Here is a 5,697-nt window from a genome sequence, read left to right as displayed (position 1 = left end):
GTCGCATCTATGCAGCCCTCTCCCCAGCCCCAGGCCAAGCACTAGAGTCCTAGTGACCTAATCAGGCCTTGTGGCCCAGCACAGGCCCTGAGACTGGAAATAGAAAAGGCTGCAGAAACCCTAAATCCAACATTCCTGTCCCAGACAAGCATCCAGAGATCAAGTGCCCAGTTGCCATGCCTTCCCCCACCTGGCCTCTCCTGCTAAGAACACCAAAATCTCCAGACTGTGCCTTTGGGTGGTGGAGAAGGGGCTCTTTCCCAGAGGGGCAGCAGAGTGTGGGTGAGGCAAGGAGCCTGGAGCCACAGACTGCATTGCTTTGTCTCAGGACCCTTAGGCAAGAAGGACCCCAAGCCTCAGGGTCCTTCTCTGTGAGTCAAGGACCTTGTCCTGCAGATCTCTTGGCAGAGAGATTTCGCCGACTGTGACAGAGGTGTTTCCTGGCACACAACGGTGCTCTAAAGGTGGCAGCCACTGTTTTCTCCAGTGAGACACAGCTGCACACCACTGAATACCAGTCAATCAAAGGCCAGTATGTGTCCTGGGGTGAGGGTGGGTGCCACTGGTGGAGAGGCTGCCTCCCCAATAGGCTTTCTCATCCCTGTACAGGGTCTCCCTCAGCTCCGGGATGGGTGCTGGCAAACTGGTTCAGTACAGGGAATTTGCTGACAGCCTCCCATGAAGCAACGAAAGGTGACAGGTCTCCCAGGCCCTGGCTGCCCTTCTCCTGCCACTTCCTCTCAAAGTAGGCTGGGAAGTGAGGAGCCCCGAGGTCCTGCTCTCTGGCCCCTCCAGCCCCCTCCGTGCCTTTCTCCCTCTATTGAGAGATTGCTCCCGGAGCTGTCACACCTCGCAAGTGACCACCCAGTCAGAATTCCTACTCCTGTGATGACAAGGGCTTCTTCACAGCCCTGGTTCTGCAAATGAGAAACCCAGGCTCAGGGATGCTGCTGAAATCTAATTCAGGGGACACACCATAGAAAGGAGACCTTGACTTCCACCTCCAGGGAGTGGGGACATTTCCATCTTTGGTGCCATTGTAGGAAAATCCTGGCCTGTCTGAGCCTCAGGTTTTCTCCTCTGTAAAATCTGAGCATCTGAAAAGCTCGCCCCAATGCTAAGACTCAGCTGTGTTAACTCCTCACCTTCTAAGAATCAAGGTCCCTGAACATCTGCCAGCCCTTCCTTCAGGTCTGTTCCTACAAAGGGTTGTGGGCAGGAAGCAAAATACCCATGTTTTGAACCAGGAACTAGAGAAAAGGTTAGTTCAAGAACAATTAACCTAGAAGGTAACACACACGCACAGGAAAACAATGCGAGTCAACTCCCTGTATAGCTATCCTTATCTCAACCAGCAAAAACCCTTGTTCCTTCCTATTATTGCTTATACTCTCTCTACAACAAAATTAGAGATAAGGGCAAAATAGTTTCTGCCGGGTATCGAGGGGGTGGGGGGGAGAGGGGAGGGGGCGGGGAGGGCACATATAAATAAAAGAAAAAAAAATACCCATGTTTTGTGGGGTCACAGCCCCAATAGCCTGTTCTCCAGGCCCCTAGTCCCTTACCCAGGAGTTCCCATCACTGTGGACAATAACAGACTACCTCAGGAAGCTTCCTATGACCAGGTATTTTTGAAACTCATCTTTCACCAGGCATGATAGCACGTGCCTGTAATCTCAGCACTTGGGTCACAGAGGCTGGAGGATTTCAAGTTCAAAGCCAATCTGGGTGATATAGCAAGTCCCTGTCTCAAAAAAACAAAACTAAACTAAGCAAAAAACCCTCACCTTTCTCCTCAATTCTGCCAAAGTGTTGCCCAGTGTACTTTGAATACAAAGTGAACAGTTTTGTGGATGTGTTCAGTCCCATTACAGATTCTGTTTTTTGGTTTTTTTTCCAAAGAAAGGGAATTTAGTGGGATGTTACTTTCTGAAAGCTGAAGGCAAATTTAACATCCTGACATCCCACCTCCTAGATCCCTTGTGGGTACCAACAAAACAAAATGGAAAAAGCCCACAGCAGGGTGCTAACCCTGGGTGTGGCGTGATGTCCTCCCAGTGCTGGAGCTGCCACGTTTGCACAGCTGACCAGCCATGACCCATTGAGTCCTTCTGTCATCCCATGGTGGCCCCATTTTCAGGTAAGAAAACACTCAGAGGAAGTAAAACACTACTGAAATCCCAGAGAGCAAGCAAAGCTCCAGCATGGAGAAAAGTGACTGGAAATTGTTGGCACTGCACGTTTTTTGAGGACAGAAGCAGTGCTCCAGAAGAGTGTGATCCCAGTGTCCCCTTCAGTGACAAGCTGCCTAAGGATCCCCTTCTTTCAGGCTTGCCTCTGTGTCCCCTGACCCCGTATCTGTCAGACATACATGGCTGCACCCAGAGAGGGACCTCTCCCAGACATGACAGGTTCTCTGGAAGGTGCAAGACAAGCTCATCCTTTTCTTTCCTTTGCTGCTCATTCACTTATTAAAAATTTCCAAGTCTAAATGTATTTTTAACTTGCCAGAGAAGTTGTGAAATTATGTAACTATTTTCCCTACCTTGTGTTCTCTCTTTTCTCTGTGCATCAAATATACAAAAGAATGACTTAAAAATCACTTTTTTCCCCTCCAGGATCAGTTGCTTCATATGTGTCGATTCAAGGACTCAGAGTGTTCATCCCAAACCTTACAGCCAGGGAGGGGAATGCTGGGACCCGCCCTGGCCTCCTTCAGTGCCAAGGGCAAGTCACCTCGCCTGCCTCTCTAGCTCCCCTTACAGAGCGATCCTGAAGCCATGGGTTTGTTCTGCTTGTGTTCTTTCCAGGGCTCCTGGCCCTGGAAGCTAATTAAACCTCTGGAGATGAAAGGGCCCCAGTACCAGGCTTTCTATATACAGGGCGTCTCACCTTTAAAGCTCCATCTATCTATTTATCATCTATTAATTGTTTCTAAAAGAAGGTAATTGGCTCTCTCGGCACAGCTCTGAGGCAGGTGGAGACTGCCTTTCCTTTTTTCTTAGGAAGAAAGAAGCCTAGAGATGTGGGGTGGGTGGCTTCTGGGAGGAGATGGGAGTTTGAATGGGAACTAGACTGCAGAGGGCAGCAGCTCAGTTTTCCCCTCAAACGACCCCATATAGGACTGCCTCTCAGTTGTGCTTAAAGTCAGAGGTGAGAATGTCACCAAGCCCTCCTTAAAAGGCAACGGCTTCTGAATAGAAGGACAGCCCTTCCTTCTCTCCGTGAGGCTGGGGCGACCACGTGCACTTTACAGGTCACCGTGGTATTTCAGGAGGTAACTCACAGATGGTCCTAACCCGAGACCCAGCCCACAGAGACCACTGTTATTTGCTGGCCTTCATCTAAAAACTGTAGTTATAATACCACATTGATTATTGCTAGGGAGAAAACGTGTTATAATCCTTAAAAATTATATAAATTATCCTTCTAGACTTTTTTATTTTAAAAAACTTTCTATATCTGCCTTTGTTTCTGCTTGTATAGAAATTAAAATTTTTGCCTTTTCCTGCAAAATTATCTTTTATAGCCTACCAGAGTATGATAATAATACTTTGTACTTTCGCAGGGCCTTTTATCCCAGAATCTCAAAGCACTTCATAAACTTTAATTAATTCTTGCAACAAGCCCCATGAGGTAGGTAAGTATTATTATCCCATTTTACAGATAAGGAGAGCGAGACATCGAGGGGTTAAGTAATTTGCTGAAGGCAGTTAGAAGGTAAGTCTGAACAAGAAGACAAAGCAGCCGTCTCAGGCCTTGCTTGGCCACGGGGGCTGCCCTCCTGGACAGGGAGACCCTGATCAGTTGCAGCACCCATGCTAAATACATGTTGAACGGCTTACCAGCATTGTAGGGAATTATTTAGGCTGACTTATATATTTTGCCCTGGTTACAGGACTGTCTTCAGGCAAGCCAAGCAAAACCCGCAAACCCAATTCTCAGATCCGAACACTGCTACAAAGCCTCCTCCCCCAGAAAGGTGCCTTTTCCTTTATATTTGGACTCAACCAAGCACATGCTGTGTGCTGAGCACAGGACTTTTGGGTCCTGTGACCTCTCAAAATAATTTTATATGGCAATTCTATGAATCATTATTGTTACTCCCATTTCACAGATGAGGAAAATTGAGGCTCAGAAAGTGAAGTGGCAAGGCCAAGGTCACCCAGTAGAACTGGAATGGCAACCAAGTTCTAGCTCAAAGGCAAGTGTTCTTGCCATCCATCCAGCTGGCCGCTGACCCCAATTGTGTTGCAGGAAAGGCTGTTGATCCTATAGTGACATTTCCAAAGGATACTGGTAAGAGAGAAAGAGCTGTTACTATTATTGTGAGCTGGCTGAGCTAACAGCTCCTGGAGTTAGATGCATGGATTCCCAGAATCCTCTCCTAGGAGGGCAGGTGGTAGGCAAACTTCAGAAAGGGGCATATTCCTCCAGGGGCCCCTGCAGGGCCTGGCAGATGGCTTTCCTTGTCTGCCCACTATACCTGGCCCTCCCTGGTGGCTTCTCTCACACCACCGCAAAACTCCTTCCCTTGGGCTCTGGACACAGGCTGCTTTCCTTTCGCTCCTTCAACAGAACTGTTGAAGCCAGGCAAGTTTGGATTTGATTCTGGTCCTGGACTTACATGGGGTTAATCTTAGACAAGTCCCAACTGCTCCCTGCCTCAGTTTCCTCATCAAGAAAAGGAACCAGCACATGGAACAAATGGCACACATGATGCCATGTGGGACCCGGCACATGGTGAGTACCTGGAAGCTCAATGGTCTTCTTTCCTCCTCCCTGGTCAGCTGCCCACACCCTGTCCTAACAGAGCTGAGCGACAAGCAACATGGACCAGCACCGTGCAGGTATTTCCACTGCAGCAAAATCCTGGCTGTGACCAGAGTTTCCACCCTTTCCCCAAGTCCATCATGTCACCCAAGAGCAGCCCATGACAGCTGCTTGCAGTCCTTTGTGTCAGCTCACAGGGCCAGAAGATTGGTGGGGTCACCTGCAGTGGTGGGATGTATGTTGGTTCCTTTCAGATCCCAACACAGACCCCATCCCACTAATGCACAGTATGGACTTAACGGGCTCCAGGCCTCCAAGCCTGCAAGCCCCGAGCTCCTGGGCGTCTGCCCTACACCTGACGGTGTTGGGGTGATGGTCCTCCCTTAGAACCAGTGTCTCCTACCCTGTCCCACTGCATAAGGAGCAGACACTTGGGGACCAGTCACATAGCCTGAATGATCTGCTTCTTTGGACACTGAACATCTCTGAGAGAAACAGATTTTTCTGCATTAAAGAGTGAGAACGACTGCCGAATGTGGAAGGTTTCTACTGCTCTATAGCCCAGGCTCCCCCGCCATTAGGTGTCCCAGATTCTTTCACACACCCCTTCCCAGGGCAGACTCTGGGTCTGGGTCACTTGGTCTTAAGATTCCTCCTGGGAGGAAGAAGGCATGTTTATTATCTCTGTCTCCAGCATGGCTGCAGACTCTCTGGGGCCTGCAACAGTCCGGATGCCCCCCTGCCCTGGAGTGGGGGGTTAAGGGCTACCTCTGAGCTTGGTGCACACCACCTGCTCTGGTCTTCAGCTCCCCTATCCTGTCTGCTGTCTTCTGGCCCCACTAGCTGTGTTGGCCTGAGCCAGTCGTTTGGGCCCTGACCACTGGACTTTCTGAGCCTGGCCTTGGCCAACCCCATGCAAGCCTG

The sequence above is a fragment of the Castor canadensis genome, chromosome 12 (genome assembly GCF_047511655.1).
Source record: "Castor canadensis chromosome 12, mCasCan1.hap1v2, whole genome shotgun sequence".
NCBI classification, from domain to species: Eukaryota; Metazoa; Chordata; class Mammalia; order Rodentia; family Castoridae; genus Castor; species Castor canadensis.
This window is presented reverse-complemented; position numbering follows the sequence as displayed.